General features: G+C 36.3%; 1 protein-coding gene across 2 annotated transcripts in view; it reads right to left on the bottom strand.

The window, feature by feature from the left end:
- The window catches only part of OLA1 (Obg like ATPase 1), a 171,398-nt gene that overhangs the window by 70,367 nt on the left and 83,915 nt on the right, over positions 1–17,116 (bottom strand). The gene's annotated exons all lie outside the window — the stretch shown is intronic.

Below are 17,116 nucleotides of genomic sequence, written 5' to 3' on the forward strand. Positions count from 1 at the left end.
GCCATGCATGGTGGTGCACACCTGTGGTCTCAACTACTTGGGACCTGAGGTGGGAGACTGCTTGAACCTGGGAGGTCGAGGCTGCAGTGAGCTGTGATCATGCTGGGCGACAGAGTAAGACCCTGTTAAAAAAAAAAAAAAAAAAACTATATATATATATATAGTTTTTTTTTATATATAGTTTTTTAATATATATATATGATTCTATGATCAGCAAACCTATCTGAGTTCACGGACTCTATATATCAGATAGATTTGCTGATCATAGAATCTTAGACAAATTATCTAACCTCTATAGATCTTATCTTCGCATCTTTAAAATGAGGATGCTTCTCTCCCAGAGAATGGATATGATTACATCAGATAATATACGTCAAGTGTTTAGCAGAGAGTCTAACACACAAAATTCTTTCAGTAACTGGGGAATATACCTTTTTTTTTTTTATGTAGGAATTACTAATTTAGAAGAAATCCTCAGCAATATACTCAAAAAATTAATTTTGAGTAATATAGTTTCATGCTATTCAATTCATCTTGGAAAGGATTAAAATAAAATATATATAAAATATATATATATGGAAGGCAGGGTGATAAGACTTATGATTTAAATAGTCCACTTTAGCTACTGTAAAAAGAAAAGATTCTAAGAGAGGAGGCAAGAGTGACTGCAGACAAAGTTAGGAGGTAGCTATAGTGGTGCCAATGAGCAATAACCAGACGAGTGGTACTCAAATAAGACTGTGGAGAAGAAAAGAAGCGTTTGTACTAGGACTATATTTTAGAGATAGGCTAGATGTAGGATGTAAGGTCATGAATGAAGATACAAAATTGACAGTTATCAAATGTGTTTAAAGTAACAGATCTGAATGACATCACCTAGAGAGAGCACTCCAACACTCAGATATCTGAGAGAGGAGAAGAACTGGCAAGAGACTGAGAAGGACTAACCTAAGTCAGAGAAAAACTAGGAGTATGCTCTTATGAGAGTGAGGGAAAAAATATTTAAAGAAGGAAGGTATATTCAACAGTCAGATACTATTTAGACGTAAAGACAGATAAAATTTCTTATAACGCAAGAGTCCAAAAGTGCTAAAGTTTAGCTTTTCTAAATTCACCGAGTTTTGAAACATTTTCTCTTTCTATAAGTGGACTAATTGTATAAAGTAATACACCCTAAGATTTCTCACAGTCTGTGAAAGTGATCCTATCAGTCAAGAAGGTGGCCTACTTAGAAATCATAGCCACTTTCAAAGACTCACATTCCAAATAAGATGGCATAAACACTGAAATAAAAAGTATACTTGACCAACTATAGGATGGTCAACCATCTGACACAGAATCACTGACACCACACATAACATCAAGAGCAGGAGAAGAAAACTATGCTCATACAAGCATTAAAATCAAGTCACACATTTTCAAGTTGGGTGATTGAACAACAACAACAAAGGCCGAGCCCGGTGGCTCACGCCTGTAATCCCAGCATTTTGGGAGGCCAAGGTGGGCAGATCACCTGAGGTCAGGAGTTTGAGAGTAGCCTGACCAACATGGAGAAACTCCATCTCTACTAAAAATACAAAACTAGCCAGGCATGGTGGTGCATGCCTGTAATCACCAGCTACTCAGGAGGCTGAGGCAGGAGAATTGCTTGAACCCAGGAGGCAGAGGTTGTGGTGAGCTGAGATCGTGCCACTGCACTCCAGCCTGAGCAACAAGAGCGAAACTCCGTCTCAAAAAAAAAAAAAAAAAGGAAAGAAAAGAAAAAAAAAAATCAAGTCTACAAAAGGCTTCAGAATTCTCTCTTATGGCCTAAAGGATCATTTAAGAACCTATCTTCTGTATCTTTTGTTTAAAAAAAAAAAAAAAAAACCCGTACCTGAGGTTCAGTAATTTCTTCTGTATTATTTCTTTTTCTTTCAAACTCAAAATGAAATTTAGTCTATTTGAAATAGCACATACGCTATATGATCACATTTGTATAAAGTCATTTCTCTCTCTTAATGGCACCGACCAAATGCTAATGAGAATTTCTGAGAAGTGAGCTACTGAGTAATTTTTAAAAACTTCTTTATCAGTTTTGTCTCATTTAAACTTTTTATAATAAACATGCATTGTTTATACAAAAACAAGTCATTTTTTATTGTTTATTTATTTATTTTTGAGAAAGAGTCTTGCTCTGTTGCTCAGGCTGGAGGGCAGCGGTGGGATCTCAGCTCACTGCTACCTCCACCTCCTAGGTTCAAGCAATTCTAGTGCCTCAGCCTCCTGAATAGCTGGGATTTCAGGTGCGTGCCACCATGTGTGGCTAACTTTTTTGTACTTTTAGTAGAGATGGGGTTTTGCCATGTTGGCCAGGCTGGTCTCAAATCCTGGCCTCAAGTGATCTGCCTGCCTGGTCTTTTTAAGTCACTTCTTAAAAAACACAATAGGCCAGGCATGGTGGCTCATGCCTGTAATCCTAGCACTTCGCGAGGTCGAGGGCAGATCACCTTGAGGTCTGGAGTTCTGGACCAGCTTGGCCAACATGGTGAAACCCCATCTCTACTAAAAATACAAAAAATTAGCCAGGCGTGGTGGCATGCGCCTGTGGTCCCAGCTACTTGGGGGGCTGAGGCAGGAGAACTGCTTGAACCTGGGAAGTGGAGGCTGCAGTGAACCGAGATGGCGCCACTGCACTCCAGCCTGAGTGACAAGACTGAGACTATGTCTCAAATAAACAAAACAAAACAAAACAAAAAACACAACAAACAAGTTTAATTTGCACAAGGAGAAATACATAATGGGTAACTAAAACATTAACTATGGTAAACCCTCATTTAAAAAACTATTTGTTATAGAAAAAAAATTAACCTTAATAGGCTTAAGCCAGATTCTATTACAGAGATTTCTCACCCAGCAATCCTACAGTGTTTCCTTTCACAGCAAAGTACTCTTTTCAAACCTTCTTGACTTCTCTCAAATTTCTAGTGCTTTCCAGTTCTCCCCTGCTACCTTAACCTTCCCCGCTTCACAGGGAAATGCATGTCATTTCTGGAGAGCCAACCCCCTTTTTGTTGTTATCTAACTAACCTTTCCTTCTCTCCAGCAGTAAAATGGACAACATCACTCCTTCTACTATTTCTAGTAAATCTCTCTCCCATCTCTGTGCTGGATATGAGCCCCTCCCAAGGAAGTTTGCTCCATAGACTGTTCCTTCTATTTCCTCAGACCTCAATCTATTACACCTCTCTCCTGTATTTGTATCTCCTCCATTTCCACTAATACTTGCTCATCAACATTTAAGCATGCTTAAGATTCTGCATTAAATCAATCATGTCATTCACCCTGGACATTAATTTCCCCTCTAGTTATTACTTTCATTCCTCCAGTTCAGAGCTAAGCTTCTTGAAGGAGCTATCTACATCTGCTCTCTCTACTTTTTTCCCCTATTTACAACTCAACCCACTATAGTCTGGCATATGCCACCACCAAGCTAACAAACTGATCTTAGAAAGGACATCAGTGATTTGCCTTAATGATTTAAAATCTAACAGCCATTCTTTAGGAATCTTGAATGACCACTCAGTAGCACCTAACTTTAGAGCACTGAAATAGTAGTCTCTTTCATTGCTTCTTTCTAACTGCATTCTCCTGATATTCTTCTTCTATTTTCTCTGGTCATTTCTTTTCTTGTTATAACTTACCCGTAAATGTTGATGTCTTTCTCAGCTCTCTTCTCTTATCCCTCTATTACATTCTCACTAACAGAATCTCCAACTCAGAACTCCCCTGAGTGGCTCCAGTATACTCTGAGGCAGTATCAAATGAAATGAACCAAAAAATATTTTTAGTTAGTTATATAAACTGTTTCTAATATAAAATCTATTCACTAAGGGAATAAATGCAAAATGTCAATGCTTACTCTAAAATTGTGACTTTTCTAATTTCTGTACCTCCCTTACTGAGGTCCATTCAAAATACATATCTACTTGGTGAGATACATTTCACTATTCCTATGGTACTGGACATTCTGCATGCTACTTATTTATTGGTATGATTTGGCAGAAATGATGAGTTGGCTCTTATCAATGATTATAAATGAAGTGAAGATTAATCAGTTTACTCATTCACTCAAGGCCTGTTCTTACTCCATAAAGATGTGAGTAAAAAGGATAAATCTATACACTGTTTAGGATGCTGAATCTAACCTGAAGGACTTCAGAAACAAAAATATACTTTGGAAATTCAGCACTTCAGTGAACTGCTTTCCTACAGTACTACTTAAACTTGGGTTGTATTCAGTTTTTAGAAGTAAAGAATCCCTAGAGAGACATAGAAATACATGATGTATTGAAGAGTACAGGCTTCACAGCAATACTTATAAACCATCTGTCATAGAAAACCTGGGCTATAGTTTCAGCGCATTCCCTGAAAGTTCATGTGTTGGAAACTCAATGCAGCAGTGTTGAGAAGTGGAATCTCTGGGAGGTGACTGGGTCATGAGGGCTCTGCCCCTAGAATGGATTAAGCCATTCATGGGTTTTTGGGTTATCAAGGGAGTAGGCTATTTATCACCAGAGTGTGTTTGTTATAAAAAGTTTGCCCATTTCTTATGAGCTCCACCACCATATGGTGGCCTGAGCTGTGCTGCCTTGGGACTCTACAGAAAGTCCCCACTAGCAAGAAGGCCCTCACCAGCTGCAGCCTGCTGACCTTGTACTTTCCAGACTCCATGATTGTAAGAAATATGTTTCTTTACTTTATAAATTACTCAGTCTCAGGTATTCAGTTACAGCAAGAGAAAACAGATAAGATACTTTGAGATTCCAAATAGCATGTCTAGAGTTTTCTTGGGAATAAGAGGGTATGTAATCAAAATAGACCTATTTGACTTATGCTTTTCCCATACTCTACCACTATACAATACAGAGGTAAAGAATTCCTTGGTATGTAAACCACTGCATAAACTGCCACCCTCTCAACACATATGCAAACTATAATATGCCTTGTTAAATATAAGTTTTCCAATTGGAGAAAGACTCCTTATATATCCAACAATGTGCTAAGTCTGTGAGAATTAAAAACAAAAATCAAAATAAGAGGATCTTGATCTCAGTAACTGGATAATCTGGTGAGAAAACAAATCTAACCTATTAAAAAGGGAGAGCAATATTCACCAGCAGACTTTAAATATATGCATAATTAATAACAGGTAATCAGTAAGGCCTTTAAAAATAGGAAAAATTGAATAGGTTAAGAAGATAAAGAAAGGCATGACAAGCAACAGGAGAAAGCATCAGCTAAAAACTAAAATTTGAAATGAACAAAGCTTACTGGAGAGCTGATCACAGTGAGAAATTGTGCTGAAGAGTAGAAAATGATAAAAGGTGGGCATGGAGGATAGGGAGGTCCAAATATCAGGATAAGTCTGGAGCTCATCTACTAGCCAATAGGGAGCCAATAAGGAGTCTTACATTAATGAGTAATATAGAAAGCAGCAGTTTAGAAAGACTAACCAGAAGTAAAGAACCAGCTAAAAGGGAATCACTGTTCTTCACATACGATCAGAAGAATGGCATTAGAAATCTGATGGGACACACGAAAACAGGATGAACGTGCAAATTAACTCAAGAAAATGATGTCAACCAGATAACCACTTTTCTAAAATGCAAACTACAGATAAAGAGAAATAAAATTATTACACAAATATATGGTAATATTAAATCACAGCACCAAAACAAACTACATGCTACATTATTTTACACTGCTTTCCAGTTTGTCCTATGTGTTAACAGTAAATGTTTTGAGTGTTTATATTCTAATCCAGAGTCCCGCTAGTTTATAGTCTAATCATTCAGAGGTTAGGGGCCAGATTCCTAAATCAATAGAAGATCAATTATTAAATACAATGTTAGAAATCAAGACAAGAATATCCTGCTAAAAAAACCTTTACCTTTTCAAATTTCCAATCCATTCTTCAAAACAAAGTATTACCTTATGTCAGAACTCTGGTTCCCAACTTCCTTACAGTTCTCTAACTCATTAATATTTAAAGAGAAGGGAGAGAGCTAAACATGCCTTGGCAATTCCTTTACTATCTATAGTTTTATTAATAAACACTGGAAAATACAAACTCCTATTTATTTTCCATAAATGACATGACAAAAATTCTTTATTGCACTGGAGTGGAAGTGGGGATGTGAACAGGGGTTGGGGGGAGAAGAGGTATAAAAGCTAGTTATTGCATACTCCAAATGCTCTGATTTGAAAATATAGTTTAAGCCCTGGTTTACAGAAACACTGCAAAACTCTAGTCTTAATCTCGATAAAGCTCCTTAACATCTTGGCAACAAAAGCAATTTGAGCAAAACCATAATCTAATTTATAGCTTAACCTAAAGCTTGTAATATGTATCTTTGCATTAAGTAAGATGTGTAGTTTTAATCACTTTCCTTAAGTTAGAAAGTGGGACCCAGCACAGTGGCTCATGCCTGTAATCCCAGCACTTTGGGAGGCCTAAGCGGGCAGATCACCTAAGGTCAGGAGTTCGAGACCAGCCTGGCCAACATAGTGAAACCCTGTCTTTACTAAAAATACAAAATTCGCTGGGCGTGGTGGTGCCTGTAGTCCCAGCTACTCAGGAGGCTGAGGCAGGAGAACTGTTTGAACCTGGGGAGGTGGAGGTTGCAGTGAGGGGAGATTGCGCCACTGCACTCCAGCCTGGGTGACAGAGTAAGATTTCGTCTCAAAAAGTAAAAATTAAAAAGTGGGAGAAGAGCATCTCAATTTATTATATTCACTTCAAAAATCAATTTGCCTTTCTTAACAATATCAGGGAAGAAGGCAAATTTTGGCATACACAAAATAACTAACAGTACATTCCGCTAACAATATTCCACTCAAAAAGAGGTAGGTTTACATTTCTAGCCTTTAGAGTTTGAAACAAATGAAGAGAGTTGTATTAATCAGTGAATGTATTTTTAGATCTCTGGAGAAATAAAATATTTTGTAAATATATAAAAATGCAAATAATTGGTCTAGTATGTAAAGTGTTAATTACTTGATTCAAAAGCATAATGGAATAGTATAACTGGAGTTGGTGGGTTGTGCTGATTTACAATAAGAAATCAATCAAAAGTAATCTCTAAAGTCTTTAATATTTGTTTTCCAGAGAAAAGTCTATTAAAATAGATATAACAAAGGCCATAAAATAATCCAGTCTGTGCTACAGTCTAATTGTTTAATGCTGGAATAAAAAACATAACTACAAGTAGCCAGAAGAATTTGCTTTTGCTCTGCTTGTCTCCCCTCCCTCTCCTCTTCCTTCCTCCTCTCTCATTACAGGAAACAGCTCTAAAACTGAATCTAGACCCAGAGGAATAAAACTACCATCCCTTTGACATACTCAAAAATTGATTAAGTTTTCGAAAAGCTTAGTAAAAAGGCATATGTAGCTGACTTTGAGGGACTAGTCTAAAATTAAAGAAATCATAAATGATTCCTATAGGACTTTTACACAAAGTAAACTTATATGGGAGCAATCAAGCAAAGCTGTAAGTAAATATAATTCCAAATCTTGAGACAAACAGATATTTAGCATAGGAGAGAATAATAAAGTGGGTCAATTCAGTTCTGAGAAACCTTAAAAATTGTTATTTTCTTCTAATTTTTAGAGTTCTCTTAAATTAAAAATAACATACTTTTAAGCAGTGAAAAACAACATTGAATAGTAAGGATGAGATAAAGAGAAAAAAAGCAGGTAGAAAGACATGAAAAACGTTAAAATTGGAGCTTATATTTAATATAGTAGCAATCAAAAAAATCTTCTGGTTGTGACTGACAAGAAGCAACACATTACAATATTATACAGTGTAATTCTTCTAAATGTACAGAACACCAGAAAATTCTGCCTAACAGTTACTGGTATTATACTTATATTATAGATAATTAGACATCCGCACCATTAAAGAATCCTTAAAGTCACTTAAAAGTTATGAATTATAACCCAGAGTCAACACCTGTACTTAATTATATTCAATTGCTCAAGGGTTTTAAATTTTTAGTTGCTGCAACATAGCAACTCTTTTCAAAGAAGTAGGCAAAAAAGAAGTATCTTAATGAGAACTAGCATTCGGCTTTAAACAAGATTTTCACTTCTTATTCCTTATTATATAACAAATACTTTAAATGTGTAAAAGGCAAAATTAACCAATGTTATTTAGTTTTTGTTTTGAGATGGGGTCTTGCTCTGTCGCCAGGCTGGAGTGCAGTGGCACAATCACGACTCATTGCAGCCTTGATCTCCTGGCCTTAAGCTATCCTACTGCCTCAGCCTCCTGAGTAGGTGGAACTACAAGGGCCTGCCACGGAGTCGGGCTAATTTTTTTTGTTTGTTTTCAGTAGAAATGAGGTCTTGTTATCTTGCCCAATCTGGTCTTGAACAGTTGGGTGGAAGTAATCCTCCCGCCTCAGCTGCCCAAAGTGCTGGGATTACACGTGAGCCGCTGCGCTCAGCCAATCAATGCTATTTTGAATTAATATTGAGATTCTGCCCTACTTCCAATATTGAGCTGACTGTTTCTGTTGTATTTACCCTTTGCAATAGCCGGCTCTCTATTTTCTTAACTTACAAAACATCACTCAGCCTTCTGCCTGCAGAAATAGCCCCGTATAAACTGACCTTGCCCTCACCCTTCCAACCTTACCATCACCACCCTCCAGAAATCCTCAGCTCAGGCCAAACTCGTGCTGACTCATGAAGGCCAGAAAGTTCCTCATGTTTAACTATCACTGTATTTTTTCCCACTGCCTTTTTTGGGCCTCAAAGATAAATAAATATCCTTTCTTTCTATTACAAATTACATCCATCCTTAAAATGTATAGTTTAGTTTCCCTTCATTTACAAGGCAATTCTAGAGGAATTCAGGTCTAAGAGATCTCTACCATACCTGAGTCACAGAGGAGTTGTAGAGACTTGTTTGGAATAAAGTACAGCAAAACTGGTGGTTACATATTTTACCTTAAATATGGCTTCTGAGAAAATCCCATTTTTACACCTTTCCAAGGAGTCATATTACAAGGAGGAAAAAAATGCAAACACAGAAATTAACAAAAACTAGAATTCTGTCTGTATTAGCAATACTGTAAGTTATGGATAAAGGGGACATGTGAACCATTCATTATTCAAGAAATAAACTAAACAGCAAATCAGAGCTTTAATTTTTGTAATGTTGGTGCCCACAAGACCCCATTTTCAATCAAACTAAATTACTCTCAATGCTTTCATTTCTCATCTTCCATGCTCTTACTCATCCCTCTGCTTGGAATATTCTTCCTCCTCACTTTTGCCTTTCAAAAAAACTTACATATCTTTCATGGCCTTAATGAAATGTCACTGAATGGTATCTCCATAGCAATATGCCTTCTCTAACCACACCCTCTATTTGAACTGCCACTATCTATTCTATTCATCTGACCACTATCCATTCTAACATCTAGTATTAGAATATATGATTCTATGCCTAGTTACCTAAGCTTGGGGATTATGTGTATCTTAAATGTCTTTCTAATTCCCACCAGTGCCCTGATCAGAGCTGATGCACAATAGGCCCAAAAAAGGGGTGAGCAAAAATACAAGTGAAGACATGACTGAAGGAAGAATCAATGAATGAATGAATGCCTCAAGCAGCTATTGGCACTTAGAATGAAAAATTGTTAGAGGGAAACTACAGATTCTAGATGAAGCTAAACATGCAGCACAACAGAAAAAGATCAATTTCACAGCACACAATAAGACATTTAGTGAGCATTTCAAAGAAACTAGTGCTAAGCATATCAATCACAAAAATTACTAGAGAAGCAAAGCATAAAACATGGCAAACTACAGACTGCAATAGAAGACACAAGAAATTTCTTATCTCTTCATCCCTGAATTGCTTAACTGTTAGTGAAGGACAGACAATTATCTTCTGAAGACTTCTGGGGTGTTTGCATTGGATTACATATTTTAGTTAATACAAACAATTGTTTGAATGTATAAGTCAAATTAAGAAGTGGGAACACATACCTACATACTATAACTAAGACCAATGAATGTAGCAATAAAAAAGGAGAAAAGAGAGAGAGAAGGGATGGATCAGCATGAATCAGGATTAAGGAGGGAAGGCCGGCATGCAGACGAGGCCTTTCAGGGACAGATATTTGCAAAGGGAAGCAGAGAGTAAAGAAGACATTCCAGCAGGATGGAAGTATAACAGAAGTGATTAAGGGCACATACTCTGGAATCAGAACATCTGGATTCAAATCTGGATTTCAGACTGACTGATTAGTTGTTGGATGAATTTCTCCATGCCTTAGTTTCCTCTGTAAAATGTACACAATAACAGCACCTACCTCCTAAGATCATTTTATAACCTTTATTCATAATATCAATGGATTTTGACTTCTATCTAATTTTTCTAAGATACAGACGGGAGAATATAGGAATGTAAGAGGGATGACTCACCAAGAACACCTAGTGTTATAATAGGAAGATGATGGTTTGACCAAATCCACATTACACAATAGAGATCACATCTTAGGTCCAAATGAAAAGTACTGTGATGGTAGATGCCCTGAAACCAGATAATATACCTCACAAAATATACCGTTAAATGCATTAACACACAGTTCTAAAATGAGAATAGAAACATGGAAGAAAGGATAAGATCTAGGGAGATGAAGGATAAGCAAGCAACCACGTCCTTTGGGAGCAGACTGTGTAAGGGAGGCCACTGCATCCCCAGTACTTTTCTGATGTAACCCACCCCAACTGGCCCAACAAAATGGGTACGATCTACCTGAGATCTTTCTAGAATTTCTACTGCAATCTTATAAAGTCCTAGTCAGTCTACAAGATCTAGTCCTCAACAGTTAAGCTAGAGCTATCACCACCAGGTGGTGCCAAATCAAAGCCAGTATCAGAATGGATTTGGATGGGCCAGGACCTTGTGACACCCCGCTGTGGTCAGCTGTGCAGGTTCATCCTGTCATTTAATTTACCTAGAAATAAAGTGATCCCATATTTTATGCAAATGAAACTTTTGGACCCACACAACACATTATGGTAGAGAAGGGGTGGTTATTGTATTCTACTCTTGGTGGAGGACAGGCAGTACAACCGGGCTGTTTTAAGACTAGTTACAAATGAATACATTTAAAAAATTTCTTTCATGCTTTATGCCATATTTCATTAATATAAACTCAGATACAGTCTTGAAAGTAATCAGGAAATCATAAATAAGAATGCAGTATATAAAAAGTTCTGACATCATCAAGACTTTAGTTAAATATGAATATATTTAATGCATTAAGGCTCTTACTAAGAAGCCATGATCTTTACCGCATGATTTTCCACAAAAGTGAAAGGATATTATCATTGATCCTCCTGCAAAAAGTTCAGTGATCCCATTAGCTCTTTTGTCTATAGAACTATTTTGTCTTTAGAGCAAAAAACAGGGGGACTATTGTAATAGAGAAATCGCTCCACCTATTTACCCCCCAATGGAAAATCAGAACAACAAAAAAACTATGAATATTTATGGAAAGTCCTCTAAGAATCACCTCAAATTTTCCAGTAAAAGACTTCATGGCAAACTTATTCCCCTCCATTTCCATCTAATCCCCCCACCACGGGATTTTAGCACTGCTAATATGTTATACCTGTCAAGATCTGATGACTGTATGTTATGTATTCATCTGAACAGAACCACTACACTTAGTTACAGGCTATCATCAACCAATTCATTCTCTTGCTAAAATCAAGTCATCCAATTACTCCTTGACTAATCAAGGCTGTTTTGGCTTTTTCTTTTTTCAAAAGGTACTCAACAGCATAAACAGTTCACTTACAAGAAATGGAAAGGGGCTAATCAGCAGAATTATTGTTTTGCTGCTACAATTTGCAGTATTTAAATTTAGTTGCTGATTGGACTGAAAGTTTTATGATATAGCATATGAAACTAGTTTAATACAACTGTGAAGCTGTGTAGCTGTATTGTCTTGCCACGGCTATACTGGTCTACTTTGCAGGACAAATAAGTGACTACTTTCTTTAAAATAAGGATATTTAAAAATAATAAGTTTTAGTGTACTTTCCCACATACACTGGTTTTATAAACAAAGTACACAGCTATTAATTCCCCAGTATTGTTTTTTAAAGTTAGCACCTGCATGCAACACCACACACATGTGTGTTACATGTGTACAAAAAAACCCACAACTGCTTTGGTTTTTCATCTACATTTATTTTGGATTTCAAGCAATAATAAACTAAGGACAGAATTATTATTTAAGAAAATAAGACTTATCTAAATGTTTAAATACATGTTACCACTTACATAATAAATAAAATGATTAACACTACATTTCTAAAATGGGGAGAATTACAATTATAATAATAATTATGGGTGCCCATAAAGTTATTATCCATCAGTATTGCTATTCTTATCTATATAAAATGTGTGAGAGAACTTCTAACAGAATGACTAATGTTGGAATACCAGACTAAAGCCTTGAGTTATATTTATTTTATATTTGTTATGTACATATTTATTACAAAGTATTTAAAGAAAAATGTTTTTATATGTCACCCCTTGATTAAAATCTTCAGAAAATTTTGAAAAGAGATGGGATCCAGTCTTGAGACTGAGATTTATTTACTTCATTAAATACAGCGATATATTAACCAAAATAATAAGTTTTACTTCATAGGAGAAAATAAATTTACAAAATGCCATTATATTAAAATGAATAATTTAACTTTTTAAAACCTTAAACCATAAATAAATTCTTTATACCTTGAAATAACAGTATACATTAACCATCAACAAGAACATACATCTTAGAAAATATACAAATAGGATTAAAACAATTTCTGAATTTTTTATACATGTGCACATACAAGTAACATTTCATAGAAGTAATCCTCCATAGGCTTATATTTTGCATACTAAAACCTATCTGGAAATGAAATTCTATACAAAATTGTAAAACTATACTTCCAGTAAATGTCTGATAGGGTTATTCAACATATAAACATTTCAGAAAAGTCTTGATTTCAGAAATGCTTTAACAAGGCATATAAATGCCAGTACATTTCAAAAAATTATTCTCAATTTTTAAAAAATTGCTACCTTTTAATAATATTTTTGAAAAAAGAATCAATCTGGTTATGCTGAGATTCAAAAAAGCAAATAAATTAAAAACCAAAATAAATGAACAGAGAACTAATATTCTTTAAAGATGAATACTTCTCAGAGTAGGCACACCTGCCAATATATTAAAAATAAGTAAAATCAACTACAAAAGTAATAAATCAAATGCCATGGTAGACTTGACTTCTCGAGACAGCATTTTCAAGCCGTCTTTGTGGCTTTGTTTGGCGCCATGGTCCTTTAAGTTTTGTCTTCATAAAGCCCTAACTAGTTGTAATCATTTGCAGCCTAATTGTGGACATTTATCTGCTTTTCTTATGCATAGAACATAGCTATTAAAGCTGAATGGTGATGGTGTGAAGTATAGGTTAAATTGGGTGAAATTAAAGCAAATTACTCCGGGATGTGGAAATCTGAAAATAGAAACCACCAATGATTTGCAACCCTCTTGATGATCAGCTTCACAGAACCCTAAACGACAAGAAAACTTACATATTTTAAAGTTAACTAGGTTTTTAAAAATAATATGTATAAATGTATTTTTAACTACAGCACCTCTTGGTAATGGTGGAAAGATTATTTGTTTAACTCAGCTGCAATGTTAAAAAGGTGGGTTTCTATTTTAAATAGTGCAGTTATTTTTTAAATAAGATTTCCATTTCTTCATATAAATTTTTACCTATAAGAATGCATCCAACTATATCACATACACAGTTAATACAATGCCATATAATATTTTGCTAGCTAAGTTTTAATCCTGAATAAAAGTATAATATAAGAGACAACACAAGTAATAGTAACAAAAGCAAACTAACAACGTAAACATAAATGTATTATATGCCTATAACTTACATAGGCCTACTTATACACATGCTGAATATAAATATGCATGTGACTAGCATAAAGAAAAATACACAGTGGCCTAGAAATAAATGCAAAACAGTGAAATATAAGAACTTTATTTTCATTTATCTAAAACCTTACTGCTTGACTAACAGATTTGGATAAAGACAATAAAAACATACATTGACCAGGAGCAGTGGTTCACGCCTATAATTACCCAGGTATGGCAGGACACACCTGTGGTCCTGGCTACCTGGAAGATTGAGACGGGATGACTGCTTTAGCCCAAGTGTTCAAGGCTGCAGTGAGCTATGATGGCACCACTGCACTCCAGCCTGGGTGACGGACTAAGACTTTGTCTCTTTAAAAAAAAAAAAATACACACACACACACACACACACACACACACACAGACAGATAGACAGACACACATACATACATTTGCACCCTGCATATTCTCTTAATCAACCAAAGTAGTTGAAAAAATGTACTAGACCACATCTAGATAACTTTACACTAAAGAAAAAAATTTTAGCAATGAAACTGATACCCTTCCTTCTTTTACTGACTGCTATGTAAAAAGCACATTTTAGGTATTTAGGGAGAGATGAAATTAAATGACATGACCCATACTGTCAAGGAGTTTACAGTCTAGTTGGAGAAATAAGACAAGAATATGTAACTAAACCATGGCATCAAAAAATGACCCCTACATGAAGAAGGCTCCTAATCTCAAAGGCAGGAAATGTGAGCAAAAGGCGGACAGAGGGAGCTCACAGAGGATATGGACCTTAAAGGACAAAACTTAGCTAGAGGTACAGCAAAGGCAAGGGTGGAATACATAAAGTACATTCAGGACACAGAGTAGATATGTCTGAGGAAAATTTAGAACAGAAAAGAAAGCACTGGAAAACATACTAACGCTTAACAATGAAGAGCATTGAGTACCAGGCAGAAAATGGAATTCCCAGGAAGGCATGAATGTTTTACAACAGGCAGTAACATAATCAAATGCAATGACCCTCAAGCAGTGATACATCTAATTTCTCAATGGCCATATCACAATTAAAGGTGATATGCCAAAGATGTGGTCCTCTGGAATAACGGCAATACTCGTGGACCTTAAGTCCTTGTCCCATACTAGGCTATGAAGGTATTATTGCTTCCTATTTAATAACTGTATGCTTATGTGTTATCTTTTTGTTTTACAGTTAGTATAGGACAAAACTGAATATTCACTAATGTTCAGCTACTGGTAGATTTTTATTTGTGTATATATGTTTAAACCATGGCAACAATATATACTTCTAAGTAATACTATAATGCTGATAAAACTTAAGTTAGAAATTTAACAAAATACACATAATTATTTTGTTTTGTGAAAAATAGATTTTTAACCCCTCTATGATATATAGGAAACCAAGTACTGGGGCAGAGTCACTAAGTGATATAATTATGGTGAAGAATCACTGCTCCTGTAATCCCAGCACTTTGGGAGGCAGAGGCGGGCGGATTGCTTGAGTACAGGAGTTCGAGACCAGCCTGGGCAACGTGGCGAAACCCCCATCTCTACAAAAAATACAAAAATTAACTGGGTATGGTGGAGCGTGCCTGTAGTTCCAGCTACTCAGGAGGCTGAGGTGGAGAATCGATTGAGCCCGAGAGGTCGAGGGTCCACTGGGCCTTGATAGTGCCACTGCACTCCAGCCTGGGCAACAGAGTGAGACTGTCTCAAACAAAGAAAAGAACCACTGCTCTTAAAGGAAGAAACTGGAAGAAGAAAAGACTATAACAGTTATTCTAAAAAATCTTCTAGTGTGCAGATGATTCCCAGCCCTCTCCTTGATTCTGGATTACTAGGGAGAAGCCTGGGATTCTGCATTTCAAAGAAAACATATGTCTGAGACAAGTGATTACAGGGTCACACTGATCAGAAAAACAGAGCCCCAGCAACAATTTATTAGTAACGTCAGTTAAGTGGTAGTGAAAATAGAATAAGGCAAAAAAGAAGAGAAGTACTTCCAGAGAAGACTGATAGAACTTGATGACAGATAATAGCAATAATGTAAGGTAAATCAATTTTATTAATTAAAAATAAATAGGCCGGGCTCAGTGGCTCATGCGAGGTCAGGAGTTCAAGACCAGCCTGGCCAACATGGTGAAACCCCGTCTCTACTAAAAAATACAAAAATTAGCCAGGCGTGGTGACGGGCGCCTATAAATCCCAGCTACTTGGGAGGCTGAGGCAGGAGAATCGCTTGAACCCGGGAGGCAGAGGTTGCAGTGAGCTGAGATTGCGCCATTGCACTCCAGCCTGGGGGACAAGAGTGAGACTTTGTCTCAAAAACAAATAAAAATAAACAAATAAATAAATGTATGGGTGCCTGCTTAGAAAGCTGATCCAAAAAAAAAAAAAAAAAGTTTTTTCATTTAGAGTACAAAACTACTTTATTTAACCAAATAAACTGTTTAAAAATAAATAGAAATGAAACTTTTAAAATGTAGTGACACAATTTGGCTGTGTCCCCAACCAAATTTCATCTTGAATTGTAGTACCCACAATCCTCATGTGTGGTAGGAGGGACCTGGTGGGAAGTAATTGAATCATGGGGGTGGTTACCCCCATTCTGTTCTTATGACAGTGAGTTCTCACGAGATAATGATGATTTTATAAGAGGCTTTTCCCTTTACTCATTCTGTCTCCTGCTGCCCTGTGAAGAGATGCCTTCCACCATGATTGTAAGTTTCCTGAGGCCTCTCCAGCCTCATGCAGAACTGTAAGTCAATTAAACCTCTTTTCTTTATAAATTACCCTGTCCTGGGTATTTTCTTCATAGCAGCATGAGAACAGACTAATACACATGGCATTTAATAAAGTTTCAACTTGTCCTATGCCCTGACTTTCTCCCACATGGACAAGGTTAGAGTTGGCAACTACACAATACAGAGAACTAAGAAGGGGTTTGGATACCATTCTGTTTTATGTTTGGTGATCCCACAAAGTAATATATCGGTTTCATTTTCACGAACAATAAGCTTCACCACATATTTAATGAAGAGGAAACATTTTTATTACAACTGTGGTAAAGAAATTTCATCAG

This window comes from Macaca fascicularis, chromosome 12 (genome assembly GCF_037993035.2).
Source record: "Macaca fascicularis isolate 582-1 chromosome 12, T2T-MFA8v1.1".
Lineage (NCBI taxonomy): Eukaryota > Metazoa > Chordata > Mammalia > Primates > Cercopithecidae > Macaca > Macaca fascicularis.